The sequence below is a fragment of the Pinus tabuliformis genome, chromosome X (assembly GCF_031772625.1).
Source record: "Pinus tabuliformis cultivar Carrire ecotype Pingquan chromosome X, CPIR1, whole genome shotgun sequence".
NCBI lineage: Eukaryota > Viridiplantae > Streptophyta > Pinopsida > Pinales > Pinaceae > Pinus > Pinus tabuliformis.
In genome coordinates, this window is record NC_142308.1 from 1,133,169,783 (window position 1) to 1,133,183,688 (window position 13,906).

A 13,906-nucleotide genomic window follows, 5' to 3' on the forward strand; every position below is an offset into this window, starting at 1 on the left:
TCTTGGGCTCAGACTCCGATACAGGAGGTGGAGGGGAAGGCAGCGGAGGAGGCAGAGGCGGAGAAGAACCAACAGACTCAGAGTTGGAACTGTCAGACTCTGAAGAAGAGGAGGAGGACGAAGAGCAAGAAGACATGGCTGACCAATATTTGGAATGGTTAACTCAGGCACCATTGGCTCTCCCGGGTACTTTGCACAAGTTGCCAAAGTGGTCAGAGAGAATGATCATGAAGTTCGACTCTGACAACACAGTGAAGGCAGAAGATCACTTAGACAATTTCTACCTACCATTGCAGACCCGTGAGGTACTGTACGATGACGTTGCATGTAGGCTGTTCCCATGTACCTTGGATGGTTGCGCAGCAGCATGGTATCACATCCTTCCTGTCAACTCCATACACAACTGGGGTATGTTCAAATGTATGTTTCTGGAAAAGTTGGTTGATGATAAGAGCCCAACCATGTTACTCAAAGAATTGGGAAGCCTGAAGATGGAGGGGAAAGAAAAGGTAAAAGATTTCAATCAGAGGTTTCTGCGCATATTGAATAAGTTTGCAGTGGCTGCGAAACCTCATGACTCCATCATTGTCGATTACTACACGCTCGTACTGTTGACTAGCATTGTGCAATTCGTCAAACGAGCTGCGAAACCAACACTGTTAGAAAACTGCGAAGAGGCAATCGCAGTTGAGAAAGACCTGCGCGTGATTGGAGTCATCAAGGATGATGAACTAGTGAAGGACTCCAGAGACGCTAGCAGGAAGCCCTACGCTGTGGCGAGCAGGCAAGGGAAGAGACAAGCAAACAAGTGATATTGAAATGCTTACTCGCGTTGTCAAGAACTTGACAACGAAAGTGTTTAAGCTTAAACAATGAACAACGAACACATCTGTGAGCAACTGACCTCCCAGACCAAGACAAGGAAGTGTGTCATCAGGTAACCACCGCTTCTTGACTAAAAATGTGTAGAGCTCCAACTCAGTGTTCCAGGTCGAAGAATGCACAAACAATGAGTTTTGTTCATTTGCACCCGGATGGGTATTGTTCAGACTGGAAACGAGTTGCAGGTTCTGTATGTGACCAAATGACAAACATGTCGAGCAGTTCACAGGGATAGCTGGGAGACACGGATGATGATGAAGATGTTGCACCTGATGAGACCTCAAGCACTAGGTGAGTGATTAACATGTATCAATGCGCGCAAACATCACAAAAGACAAGCACTGAGAAGTAACCCCCCAAGCAGAATGAGCCCTACAATCTCAGAAGCAAAGGGGCTCCCCCTACAATTGGGGAAATGAAACAAAAGCTCGAGCTGCTGAGGAGGGTTGATCCACCAGTCGTCTAAAAGCAGAAAACACAAAGCAAGCCCAGGAAGACAGCGACGGACAAGGGTACGTCCATGAGCATCAAGCTGCAGAGCACTTCACTAGACAACACGAACATCAGTCTTACCCCAGACACCTCGGTAAGTCTACCCCCTCTGGATTACAACATTGTGGAAGACATGAAGAAAACTCGCGCAAACATCAATTTGTTTGAGTTGGCTAAGATCTAGAGTCAATGGGACATCCTGCTGTGTGCAATGGGGCAATCATCTACAGACAACACAACCTCTACCAGCAAGGGAGCAAGCACATCTCTTGGATGATTCACAACTGTGCTAGACACACTCCAGATGGATGAGGCGAACTCTGTTTGCTCTCCATTCTTGTTATCATTTGAAGTATTCAACTGTAATGTCCACAACTGTTTGGTTGAGTCTGGCGCGTCAGCAAATGTCATGCCACTCTCCATCGCCAAAAAGATCAATGCGCAATGCAGTAAGACATCCGCGCAGATCATCCAACTCGATCGCACATGCGTGCTAGCCATTGATGAACTTCACGACGTGATCATTAGACTTTCTCATGACAACCGAGTTCACCAGTGCATAGACATCATTGTTGTGGACATACTAGAAGCATATGGCTTACTGAGCAGAGACTGGTCTAGCAAGCTGAACGAATACTTTTCTACAGACTGGTCACACATGTGGCTTCCGTACAAGGGCAAAAACAATCAAATTCGAGTGTTATCCGAGAGATATATGAGGCACAATGTCACTCCCATCAATGGTGAAAATGAACTGTTGGCCTTCGCAGAACTCATGTTTGGCAACTGCCTCTTGGAAACAACGCTGGGGTGTTATCCCGCACGACCAACTCCAACCCCACCAGACATGTAGTTGGGTCTCCTTCCTTGCCCAACTGATGGAAATGAAACATGTACAGTACATTGTAACAGTAGTAGCAATAGCAGTAGTGCAAGCGCATCGAACGGTCTGTGTACAGATGAGTTGTGGACCATGTACTTCGACGGATCAAAGACACAAGATGGCTCAGGAGCCAGGTGTGTCTTGATCGACCCAAACAACAAGAAACATTTGATTTTGAGCCACTTGGAGTTCGAGTGCACGAACAACATTGCTGAATATGAAGCACTCGTGTTGGGCTTGCAAAAAGCCATTAGCCTCAACGTGGTCGCGCTCAAAGTGGTAGGTGATTCAGAAATAGTGGTACGACAGGTACGTAACACCATTCATTGTTTATCACCTCATCTCAAAAGTTACCAGCAAGAGGTATGGCGACTGATCTCTAACTTCCAAGCATTTAATATCATTGCTGTACCAAGAATGCGTAATGCAGCTGCCAATGCTTTGGCAAACACAGCTTCTAGAATGTCACCACTTAGGGATAGATTTACTGTTGAAATTTTGTATAGACCGTTTATCCCGGATAACATAACTAATTTACGCGTATTTGATGATGATCAACAAACACTGCATTTCATGGCCAACGTTGATACCTTTAAGGATGCAACCATAGACGAAGACGAGCATGAGTGATCTTTGCAAGCTGGGGTAGGTATCAAGAAGGGTCACCTCATCCCTTGTTATAGCTCTGATACCACTTGTTATAGATCTAACCCAGAAATATATGATAATAGAAATAAACCCAAGAAATAACAAGATAGAAATAGATAGAAATGATTCACTTTATTAATCAAACCCTTACGGTAGGGCAACACCATACATTCAGTCCTTAAGGAAGGAGAACACTCCACAAGCCATATGCCTGTTCATACAATATTCGTTGACATCTGTCAATGGGGAGTCTCTAGCCTCTATATAGGCCTCATACATACAATACCACGGGTCAATACCATGGTTCCCTCAATACCATCTATCTAATACCATGGGCCCATTACATTATTACTAACTACTTGTGGTCCCTTACATGATACGGGTTAACCACCTTATTTATTACTATGGCCCATCCCATTATTACATTATTCTCTTGGGTACCTCCCTTTGTACCCTATATTACCCCCCTAGGTACACTACATCTTGTTATAGATCTAACCTAGAAATATATGATAATAGAAATAAATCCAAGAAATAACAAGATAGAAATAGATAGAAATGTTTCACTTTATTAATCAAACCCTTAAGGTAGGGCAACACCATACATTCACTCCTTAAGGAAGGAGAACACTCCACAAGCCATATGCATGTTCATACAATATTCCTTGACATCTCTCAATGGGGAGTCTCTAGCCTCTATATAGGCCTCATACATACAATACCATGGGTCAATACCATGGTTCCTTCAATACCATCTATCTAATACTATGGGCCCATTACATTATTACTAACTACTTGTGGTCCCTTACATGATACGGGTTAACCACCTTATTTATTACTATGGCTCATCACATTATTACATTATTATCTTGGGTACCTCCCTTTGTACCCCATATTATCCCCCCTAGGTACACTACATCCCTAAAAGTGTGGTGTCATTAGAAAAACTCTATGACTTGCAAGAACGCTTCCAAGGGCCATGGAACAACAAAACCCACAACTCTACCATGATGCACGAACTAATTAACTTGGGAACAGAACAAGATCCGAAGTTCGTCAATCTTGGTACGTGTTGCACACAGTGGGAGTGGCAAGCCTTTGTCTGCTTCTTCAAACAATGCCGGGCTGTGTTCGCGTGGACATATGATGATATGAAAACTTACGAAACACGAATAACCCAACACATCATTCGAATCAAAGAACGGATCAAACGATATCAACAAAAGCTAAGGAAAGTAAAGCCGTCATTTGAACCCCTCATACAAAAAGAGCTCACCAAGCTGTTGGATGCACGGATCATATACAGAGTTCGTCATTCTAGTTGGGTTTCAAGTCTTGTTCCTATACGTAAGAAGTCTGGGGAAATCCGCTTGTGCGTCGATTTCCAAAACTTGAACCGCGCCTCGGACAAAGACAACTACCCCGTGCCATCTATGGAGCACATTCTGCAAACAGTATCTGGGGCACAAATGTTTTCTCTACTTGACGGGTTTTCAAGATATAATCAGGTTCTGGTAGCTGAACCTGATAGACTCAAAACTACCTTTCGTACCAAGTGGGGTACGTTCGCATACAGACGAATGCCATTCGGGCTTGTGAATGTAGGTGCGACTTTTTAGTGCGCCATGGACATCGCCTTCCGCGGACTCATCGGACAGGGCATAGTGGTGTACCTTGATGATGTTACTATATTTTCAAGAAAATGGGAAGACCACATACACCATCTGAAGAAAATTTTTGAGTGATGCCAAAAATACAGGATTTCCTTGAATCCCAAAAAGAGCATATTTGCAGTGTCTGAGGGGAACCTCCTTGGACACATCATTGCCAAGAGCGAGATCAAGGTTGATCGGACTGGGTCCGGACTATCACAAAAATCCCTCACCCAACCAACAAGAAAGCAATGCAGTCCTTCTTGGGAAAGATAAACTTCCTCCGGAAGTTCATGTCGGATTATGTGCATATAGTCAAACCAATGCAAGCCATGATCTAGAAGGATGCAGTTTATAGCCAGGGCAAGAGGGAAAAGTACGCATTCACCCGTATCAAGCAGGCTATTGCAGATTCGCTTGCACTCTACAGCCTAGATTTCAACAAAGACTTCCTGCTATACACTTTTGCCTCCGACGACTCGCTTGCTGCAGTACTCACTCAAAGGATGAAGCGAAAGACGAACGTTCGATCTCCTTCATAAGCGCAAGCATGCAGGGACCCGAACTCAACTACCCCGCCCTTGACAAACAAGCATACGCAATATACAAGGTGGTGAAACACTTCAAGCCCTACTTGCTGAAAAACCATTGCATAGTCTATGTGCCTCACCCAGCAGTTCGCTCACTGCTTGTACAACAAGAGCTGGGTGAATGACGTGTGAACTAGATGACAGGCTTTCAAGAATATGATCTTGACATCAAGCCAGTTCACATTGTCAAGGGTCATGGTCTCTGTAGACTCACAACTGAGGCAGTACATGCACAGGAGGAAGAAGAAGAGCTTGCCGGTTGGGAGCAGGAAATTGAAATGTATGATGTAGTGTGAGCACCACCCACTGTAAACGGAAACTCTTGGTACGTAGATGTGCGCTAGTACCTTGAGCAAGGCACCATACCCTCTCACTTTTCCATCAGACAGAAGAGGGCATTGCGTCTCAAAGCTTTAGCTTATCAGTTGGTGCACAGAGTGCTTTATAGAAAGCACAGTAATAGAATACTGCTTAGGTGCCTGGAGGCACATGAATCAGAGAAGGTTTTGCAAGATTTGCATGACGGACCAGCCGGGGGTCACTTCGCGGGAAATACCATTGTGCATAAAGTCATGCGAGCCGGTTTCTATTGGCCCACATTATTCAAGGATGCACACGCTTACACCCGCAAGTGCTCACTTTATCAGCGATGCGCCTACAGAATGTGAAGGTCAGTAGCCCCACTCACTTTGTTGCAGTCACTGAACCGTTCCAACAATGGGGCCTGGACATCATCGGGGAAATTTTCCCACATTCGTCGAAACGACACCGCTACATTCTGACTGCAACTGATTGCTTTACGCGGTGGACAAAAGTAGTTCTGCTCAAGGAAGTGAACGACCAGGAAGTCATCAGCTTCCTGCAACAGAACATGATCTAACACTTCGGCGTTCCGGTATCACTTGTGTTTGATAATCCAACGTATTGTTCATCTTTAAAGCTTTATGATTTTGCAATACAAAATGGTATTGTGTTGAAACATTCATCTAACTATTACTCGCAGGGAAATGGTCTCGCAGAATCCACGAACAAAAACCTTATCCGTATAATCAAAAAGACCGTTTACTCTGAGTAGCGTAACTGGCACTCTGCCTTGATGAATGCTTTATAGGTTAACCGCGTAAAACCCAAACCCTCTCTTAATACCTCACCATACTTCCTGGTCTATAGTAAAGAAGCCATCCTACTGCCCAACATCTACTTGCCTGCTCTTCAATTGTCTCAAGAATCCCAAGGAAAGCCTTGCACGATAGTTCAACGTAGGATGGATACACTTCAAAAACTGCAGGAAGAAAGGATGAAAGCAAAAGAGAAGTTTACACTTCACTAGAACGGTATCAAGAGATGGTTCGACAAGAAGTCTGCAGGGAAAGATAACTTCGATGTTGGTGACTGAGTCTTGAAATCGAATAAACTCCATGAAGACAAAGACAACCATACGAAGTTCCAGTCCTCGTGGATTGGTCCGTACAGAGTCCGTGAGAAGCTTGGCCCACATACATTCCGTCTGCAATCACTGGACGGGAGGATTGACAACCTTCCCATCAATGACCAAGATCTCAAGCACTATTTTTAGTAGGCCGGGCTGTGCCCCACGCCATGTACATAGTATGCTTACTTCTTGTTGTTTTTGTTTTTTTGCTTTGCTTACTATTTCTATTTCATTTGTTTGGTTTTCTTAATATCCTGCTATTTTGGTCTTTTGTAAATAAGTGCTGCCCTTTACTGGATTCTGGCTTTTGAATGAGTATGTGGCTGAGATTTGAAGAGACTTGTGACACTGCAACACTTGGCCTGTCCTGCGTTTGTCTTCTCTATGCTTGGTTATAACTTTCGGCCAATGAAGTCTTGACGGAAAATATGAGTCGTCTGCAAGGGAAGCTTGGGTCCAACCATGAACCTGTGTCCACACTGGGAAACCCCATGCTTGTACTTAGTCTTTTGCTCTGTGTGATCAAGCTCATCCAACTAGTAGAAACGGAGAAGGGGAAAATCTAAACGAGTAAACTTGTGTCAGAGGTCTTACATGCTTCTTCGAAGGAACAACCCCTTTTGCTCTCAATAAGTCGGGATCCCTATTCCGCCCCAAAAGATAAATAAGTGCTTATGCACAATCCTCTTTAAAAATACAAAGGCGAAAGAAGGGAAATGCTTCCTGCACAAAGAGGTGAAGCATGCAACTCCACTAGGATACTAACTAGGCTCATTGGCAGTGGAGCAATGTATGTGTTCTTGCGTGACTTCGCCAGGGTACTGTCCAGGCCTGCTGGCAGCGGAGCAACACTAGAGATGAAAACTTATACTCTAAATTTTTTTAACTTGTGAGCCAAACTACCCTTCCCGATTTCGAAACATTGTGATCAAGCTAAAACTTTTGTTGTGTTTGACTGAGTTTGCAAAAGGTGAACCATGTCTATCGATGGGGTAAGTGGAAAAGCCGAAGTAACCCGTACCATGATTCAATACTCCCTGAAAGACCAAGGCTCTGTGCTGTCAATGAACCAAAACAAAGAAGCTGGAATTCTACCAGTGTGTCACCAAGTGTTGTAGTGGCTGTAACACCCTACAAAATTTTGGCCTGCATCCAATTTCGAAGCCTCCCTTGGATTTTTACTTGATGTTTGCAAACACTCAAGCTCACCTCGTGGGCTCATGTGAGTGTTTGCACCCCCTTTTTTTGACCATTCAAGGGACAAATTTTTGCATGTTGGTATCAATGCCACACTTGTAGCCATGTTCTGGTCATACACAAGGTCCTCGCTTCGTGTGTACATGTTGTATTCGCTATGTGAACATCCGTTGCACTCACACATGAAGTTTTATGCTCTGTTGCACAAGTGTAGTCACGGTCGTTCAACGATCTATCATAAGCGTCGCGCTTGTCGCTCGCACTGTCGGTCAGTCATGTTGAGCATATGTTGTCTCGATGGTTTGAGGCGTCTTGTCGTCAAGTCATGTTGAGTGTGTGTTTGCAAGGTCGCGTATGCACAAATTCACTCGCTCACACACTTAGTCATTTTGTTGAAGTTCTGATGACTAGATCACCCTCTAATAGTTGGACCTCCACCCTACATTCGACTCAACTGACTGTCACCCAAAACATTGCAGAAGTGTCCAACAAGCCATTTCAATCTGCGCTGCCTGCAAGCTGATCAACCAACCCTCTTGTTGGTCAACCGGAGAGTTTGACTGGGCAGTGACCCTAGGACTCACTCTCGAAAATTGCGCAGACATGCACACCACCAGCAGAATGAACATACTAGCACTGTCATGTCGAGTCGAGTCATGAGTCATGTCGGCCACATCACTACTGTGGGCCATACTGTTGTAAATCAACGTAGTGTAACGTGGAAGTCCAAGAGATTCACTTGTAATCTGAAGAGTCATGTAAAGTTGAAAGGTCATGAAAGTCAAACAGTCATGAGGGAAGTCGAACAGTCACAAGGGCCAATTTTACGGTTGGCTATAAATACCCTCTGATTTGTACATGCAAAGGACTTTTCACCTTGGCTTCTCCCACAGAGCCTTGAGAGCTTGTAGTCTTTTCTTTGAGGAGTGAGCAGTGGCTCCAACGCTTTCATAGGGTTAGTGATGTATGGTGTATCGATGTGTCTTGGAACTTTCGCTTAATTCACAGGCCAACATGTTTTCAGACATTTGTTGTAACTGTTTGTAAGATTGATCTTGAACACTTGTAATACATGTTGCTTTAACCTGTGTTAAACAATTGAACTCATTCATTTGCTCTAATACATATAATTATGAAAATGTGTTGTATAAGTTGTTAACATTGTCCTGCCCGTGTTGGTTACCTCCCCGGACATCAGACAAAACGTTTCACATTAACTTGTTATAACGACCATCGCACTCGTGTGGGTTGCTTCGCTGGGTGTTGTACGTGCTATCTTCCCGTGTGTGTTTTGACTGCCGCATCTGTGTGGACTGCTCCTTCGGAAGCTGTGCATGTCCTGTTGTGTTGTGTGTCTTTGATAGAGTTGGGACTCTTTCCCCATCGACTAGAGACTCACTTACATCCTCTCGCTTTATTGTGAAAGAACCTTGACACAAGTAACACTATCATTCACCAAGCACGCGAACCTCGAAGACAAAGCAGACCACTCTCTCGTGTTGACAAGCAAGAGCTAAGGCAAACATTTAAGATAATGGCAATCGGGCCATCATACCGGATGGGACTCCTACACCAAACGGTGTGAGGTCTAGTTGGGACTTCATATTGGGAAGATCCCTTGATTGTTGGCGGGTCCAACACCGTCAATAGGATCAAAGATAAGTATCTCTTCTAGAGATCACATAACAAGGTCTATCACCAATTGCATGAAGAAGGGGGAGGACGAAGTGTCGGAAGGAGGATGAAGTGTTGGAAGAAGGAAGGACTTGACTTGTGCTTGGAGGATATTTTTATCAAGGGTCTAGGGTTTGGCATTGATCCATAAGAAGCTTCAATAAGAGAAATTTATGAAAGGGTTTTCCTCTCTAAGAGAGGGAGGTTGCGCCCTAGCAGAGAGCCAATATATTGTGTTCTTGTTTCTTGTGTTTTGGTAGTAGTTTGACGAAGTAAACACACATACAATAATAATAAGAGAAGAAGGTCAAGCTAACAAGTTAAATTGAAAAAGTGCTTCACAAATTGTTATAAAGTATAGAAGAATCCTACTATATCTAATTGCCCTAGATTCTTCAACAAGGTATCAAAGCTAAGGTGACACATGAAAGACAGGGCATCTCAAGAACACTCATAAGGTGACTCATCAAGGAAGGACATCTCAAGAACATCTACAAGGTTGAAGCATCAAGCCAAGAAGTCTCAAATTCAAGGAAGACTACTAAGCAAGAAGAGAAGCCTTTCATATAAAGGCACCTACAAGAAGATCCATCCAAAGAAGGGTCTACACAAAATTACATCATCTATAAAGGAAAAGCACTACAAGTCAAGCCTCACTCTCCAAGCATATCTCATCATCAAGCAAGTCTATTTGAAGGAAGCAATTTGAAGATCATCAAAATCCAAGAAGGAAAGCCATTCTTCAAAGCAAGACTACTACATCACAAACTCTATCAAGTAAGTATATATGTCTCCTCCTGAACATACATCAATGTATTTTTGCAAGGAAAGCAACAAATTGGTTGTGACTACTAACTTCCTTGCATGGAAGAAGAGGACTAATTTACCTCTCAAGGAGAATGAACTTCTAGACCTCATCAAAGGGAATATCACTATCCCTACTAAGGAACAAACTCAAGCCTTAGCCAAGTACAATAAGGATGAGGCAAGAGCTCAAAGAATTCTAATAGAATCTAGCAGGGACTCTCTCATTCCTTATGTCTCCAAATTTGAAACTTCAAAAGGAATCTATGATAAACTAATAGAGCTATTCTCGGTAAGCACAAATGGAGAAGTGATATCTCTACGAAATGATTTGTACAAAATGAAGATATCAAAGGAAAGAATAGCTCCCTACTTCATGAAGATCTCTGAGATGAGAGATCAACTTCAAAAACTAGTAGAAGTCATGTCTGATAGAGAAATGACAACTGTAGTACTCAATGCTCTACTTGAGGATTGGGGCAACTTCACATCAAGCATATATGCCAAGAAGGAAGCTACCCCTCTAAGTGAACTATGGTCTCTATGCAAGATAGAGGAAACTAGACTCAAACCAAAGGGTGATGTGGGATCAAAGGAGAAAGCATTTGCTACCATGGCCAAGGGAAAGGTTAAAATTTGGCAAATTTGGTCCATGAAGAACAAGCAATAGAGATGTCCAAAGTCCAATGCTTTGGATGCCAAGAGTATGGACACCACAAAAGGGATTGTTCCAAATTTAAGAAGGACAAAAACAATAAGAGAAAAAGGGAAGAAGCTTACATAACTTAAGAAGTGAAAGAAGAAGACAAGAAGTAGAAGAAGGAAGATCCTCCAGATCTCTACTATGACTAAGTCAACCTCTTTACTTAAGTCTTCTTTCAAAGTTTTGAGTAGCATAGGAGCATATAGAGATAGGATAGAATGCATGGTTAAGTAGCATCTTCTAGAATATAGGAGCATGGTGTAGATATAACTCAAGATATTCATATAGAAGGAGCATACCTATTATAGGACCTCATCCACAATGAAAGAATAATTGATCATGATTAAAAATCTTAGAAGGCCTCTATCATCAAAAGGAAGAAACATTTGCAGGATAAGGGTCTTCAAGATCCTCTAATAGAATCTTCAAAAGAAGGTTGATAAATAAGAGCAAATGTCTCATTGGGAGTCCCATTCATGGGATTCAAGAAAGGATGATATGCAGGCAAGAAAAGATGAAGCAAGAAAGGCTACACCAATCAAGAAGAACCATCAAATGAAGCCAAGATGATCAAAGCAGAATCAAGATGAGGTATGTATACATCAAAGTTTAAGTCATGTCATCATATATATTATTGAGTCATGGGAATAGTTCTAAAACATGATCAAGCATAAAAGGATCTCTTTCACCAATGACATGCTCGAAAGCATGTACTACAATACAAAGAAGGTCAACATGAAGAAGTGCTCCCATAAGGAGTATAAGGTGGTTGACTAATCAATCCAAGAAGAAGCAAATGAAGAAAGAGATCAAGCATGTGAAGAACACCATGGTCACAAAGAATCACTATCTAACAATATCCATTAAAGACATCTCCTGAAAGAAGGCATGACAACTCTGACAAAGGAAGAAAATGATCAAAGGACCCTTGACACCTATGAAGGCCTTGGAGATATTAAGGTGCAGATAACTGATTCAACTCTACAAAGATGTCATGATGAAGAAGCCATCCAAGCACTATTTGATGTTGAAGCAATATCAAGATGAAGTCATGAAGGGCTACTAAATCAAAGTATGGGAACAAGCAAGTACAACTAAGAATCTATGTGATAAATACTCTGAAGCATAGTCAAATGACAAAGGAGTAGCTAGATGACAAAAGAAACTGACATGTATCAAGAAGGCCACTTTCCACGAAGGAAGCAATGACATGACAAGCCAAGAAGGAAAGTGATCGATGGCCGATGCCCTACCAAGAGGAAGGTCAAACAAAGACTTCATGACATCAAAAGAAAGAAGGAGATCAAGTAGCTGAAGGACCCATGAAGAAGAAGTTGTTGATGAATGGACAAGTCCCTAGCTAAGAGGGAGTTCTAACAAGTTCTCAATCACAAAGGAGCTTGATCAAGTTTCTGGTCAGAGGAAACTTGGGCATGTCTTCCTCAATTAAGAGGAAGAGATAGACACAACATTCTTGTCTTCACTTGGGAAGAAAGAATGAAAGGATTGGGTAATCATCTGGAATCTGATACTCTTTGAGGATGTGTAGGGAATCCAAGATAAGAGTAGGCAAGAGGACTGATATTCTTTGAAGGCTGGGAACCCAAGACATGAATAGTCCTAGAAGGTCATCCTCAGTGAACACCCGGGTGGGTATATACCTTGAGAGACAATGATTAAGGTGTCTAAAGTCATTGGTCTCATCAACATTATGCTATGATCTTATGAGAGATAGAGCTGTTAATCAAGGCCTTGCTATAAACAATGTTGGTTACTATGATGCTATAACAGATGGATTGCGAATCCGGTTTCTCTTATGTGAATTCTTCAAGATTGAAAAGTAGCCAAACACCTTGTAACGATCTATGAATACCTCCCTAGTTAAGAGGGAGTGTTGAAGAAAGTGTAACTAGGTTCGGTCTTCATAAATGTAACTTTGATATTTGTATTTATACAAAAAAAGAAATAATATTTTTGTTATATTCATCAATGAGTTTATTGCTCATTAAAATAGGTCTAGCACATGTGGAAGTGCTATAGGTAAGTCAAAGAGTCAAAAGAAAAAGTTGAAGACCCTTAAGGGCATGTTACACCATGTATATATTTGTATAAGAGTCAAAATAATACCTCTAAGCAAAGTCACAAGTCCTCCATGCAACAACATCACCAAAAGAAGCAATTCCGAAGAAGAAATGTCAAGTCGGCCTATAGTCTCCTAGTCGGCTTCTTGTCGGCCTAAAGGAGGTACATACCTCTATATATAGAGGCTGTCCACCGCTCCAACAACAAGCAATCATGTTGAAGGAAATGTAACTAGGTTCGGTCTTCATAAATGTACTTTTGATATTTGTAAGAAATATCATTTTTATAATATATGTGAATGAGTTTCTTGCTCATTGAAATAGGTCTAGCACATGTTAAGTGATATAGGTGAGTAAAGGAGTCATAAGTAAATAATTGAAGACCTTAAGGGCATGTTACTCCATGTATATGTTTGTATAAGAGTCAAAGAATAACCCTCCAAGCAAAGTCAAGGCTCCTCCAAAGCAAAGACACCTCCAAAGCAACAATTTGAGCTATATATGTCAAGTCGGCCTAAGGACAGCAAGTCGGCCTCAAGTTAGCCTAAAGGAGGGACAATCCTCTATATATAGAGGTTGTCCACCCCCTCTCAACGTCAAGCTATAACCTCTGAAATCAGCGAAGGTGGAAGGCAAGCAAAAGGGTAATAAGAAGACAAGTGAAGGGTCTCCAAGGCAGCGAAGAAAGGAGGAAGTAAAACCGAAGTCTTAAAGGGCTGTTACAGTCACACATGCAAATAAAGGAAGCCCTACCCGCGGTTAGAACAACACCACTATAACAATCATATAATTTCGTCGGTTGGGCTAGATCATTAGGCTTATAAGGTTTCTCTCTCAATCGTGGAAGAAGGCTATACAAGTGAAGCTA

General features: G+C 42.4%; 1 protein-coding gene across 1 annotated transcript in view; it reads left to right on the forward strand.

Moving 5' to 3' along the window:
* CYP71 (cyclophilin71) overlaps positions 1-13,906 on the forward strand; it is a 405,299-nt gene that overhangs the window by 140,343 nt on the left and 251,050 nt on the right. The gene's annotated exons all lie outside the window — the stretch shown is intronic.